This window comes from Malurus melanocephalus, unplaced genomic scaffold (genome assembly GCF_030028575.1).
Source record: "Malurus melanocephalus ecotype Western Australia unplaced genomic scaffold, MMel_1.1 scaffold_622, whole genome shotgun sequence".
Taxonomy (NCBI): Eukaryota; Metazoa; Chordata; class Aves; order Passeriformes; family Maluridae; genus Malurus; species Malurus melanocephalus.
The window spans coordinates 341,467-343,745 of NW_026623854.1; the positions used below are offsets into that span (position 1 = coordinate 341,467).

A 2,279-nucleotide genomic window follows, 5' to 3' on the forward strand; every position below is an offset into this window, starting at 1 on the left:
CCCAGTCCCACCAGCACTGTGTTCCCAGTTTAACCCCTCAGCTGTGTCCCAGTCCCACCAGCACTGTGTTCCCAGTCAGCCCATGCTCCTCCTCAGTGTGAGGCTCCTGGGCTGGGCTTGGGAAGGGACCTGGGTTGGTACTTTGGTGCTGCTCTCTGCAGATTTGCCCAGGACCAAGGTCTGGCTTTGCCCCTGCACCAGGATCTGCTGAGCAGCCCCACAACCACCATTTACTCTCCCCAGTTTGAAGTATTGCTCATCCTCCCACCTCCTCCTTTCCTCCTCCATCCACGGTCCCTGGGACCACTAGGACATGGTGGAATTGGACTGGCACAGGTGCGTGCCTGGTACCTGCATCCTACACCTCCTGCCCTCATCCTGATCTGCACCCTGCATCCATCCCCTCCCTGCATCCTGCACCTCCTCCCTGCATCCTCCTCCCCACTCCCAGCAAATCCTTGGCAGCCCAGTGAAGGGGGAAGGATTTTCTCCAGAGTTTGTTTCAATAATCAAAAAACTTTTGGAATAAAAATCTCCAGTCCTTTCAGAGCTAAGCCCCTGTGTTGCAGTGGTGCTCCCCAGCACCTGGGGGAATAAAGAACACTTTCCATGGGTGTATCAGGAGATTTTATAGTTTCTTGGAGGAGAAGGACTGACTATCATCCATAGTTTGGGTTGATTAAGTTTTTAATATCACTAAAGGGCTGTGGTTARCCCAGTGCTCAGATCCCAGCATGCCAGCACAAACTGGGATTTTGGCAGAGATGACATTTCCTAGGCTGTAGCACTTTGTGTGCTGCTCTTTGGGGTGACTTGGTCCCCACTGAGGGTCCCACAGCCTGGCAATCCCTGGGTGGGTCCAGTGGCTGGGGGAACTGGGAGCTGCTTCAGAGGCTTCTTCTGGAGCCCCTTCCAGGCACAGTTCCCCCTGAACTCACTGCTGAAAAGGATTTCTAGAAATCTTCAAAAGTGTAGTTCTTAAAGGCTTTCCATGGCAACAGTATCTGATTCTCCCAGGTGCTGTCAGAGCTCACAGCTCTTGTGTTTCCTTAACCCTTTGTTTGGATTCTCCCTTGGCTTGCCCTTGGAAAACAAAGGGAAAGCTCCTGCAGAAATCTCACGGTGGGCTTGGTTGCAAAAACCATCCCTGGGGTGTTTGGGAGTTTGGATTTCCTGGCTGGGATTTGGGGGTGCTCTGGGAACTCAACCTCAGCCCTGCAGGGCCCAGGAGTGAGGGGCAGGGAAGGCTGAGGAGCTTCCTGGAGCCCTGCTGCTGGACAAGGGGGATCCCAGAGCTGGGATCRGCAGGACAGGCTTAGAAAGGGTGGRAAWCGGGCTGCARGGCTTTTTAAAATTCCCCAATATGGGAAAAGGTGGTGGTCAGGGAGGCTGGGCTGCAGGGCTCTGGGARATGGAAAACTCCCGGGATGTGCAGCTGAACAGAGCCGTGACCTCGATAAAAATCAGTGTTTGCTCCATTGGAAATGTCAAACTGAAATGTTSCTGCACTTCTGAGGTGTCTGTGCTCTGGAAAACAATGAAACACCAAACTCTGCTCCTTTCATAGAGCAAAAGGAAAGGTCTGGAATACCTGTGGGAGGTTCAGCCCCACCCTGGTTCCTCAGTGCTCCCTGGGGCCAGCCAGGATACCTGGCCCTGGCTGATGCAGCTATGGGTGGCACCAGCAGGGGTGGCACCAGCAGGGGTGGCACCAACAGGGGTGGCACCTGCAGCCATGGGTGGCACCTGCAGGGGTGGCACCAGAAGGGGTAGAAGCAGTCCCAGCCCCAGCAGGAGCTTTCCCTTTGTTTGTCCCTGCAGCCCCTCCCTCCTGAGTTCAATTGAAAAGAGAATTTATTATTTATTATTCTCCTTATCAGYTTTTCCAGAATTAATTTCCATTTAAATATGATAATCATTGAGCTCTGCTCTGATTATTCATTTTCATTTTAATCAGTGCATCAGCAGCAATCCCTGCTGCCCCTATCCCCTCCAGTACTCCCTGTATGAGTTCAGGTGACAGAGTTCAGGCACAGCCACCCCAGGGCCTTGAGCAGGCAGTGGGGACAGAGCCCTTGCTGCTCCCAGGCTCTGCAATCCCGGATTTCTGTGCTGGGGGCTGCAAACCAAGGATCTGAGTGAGGTGGGGGAAGCTTGTCCTGCACCTGAGCTGATCCCACTCCAGTTTCTCCCAGGTTCCTTTTTCCCCTTCCATGGCTTCCACTCCTGGTGGCCACAGCTCCGCTGCCAAAGCCCATCCTCCATCACTGCAGCCCCAC

General features: G+C 53.9%; 1 protein-coding gene across 1 annotated transcript in view; it reads left to right on the forward strand.

Moving 5' to 3' along the window:
• The window catches only part of LOC130583749 (bMERB domain-containing protein 1-like), a 22,617-nt gene that overhangs the window by 10,659 nt on the left and 9,679 nt on the right, over positions 1–2,279 (forward strand).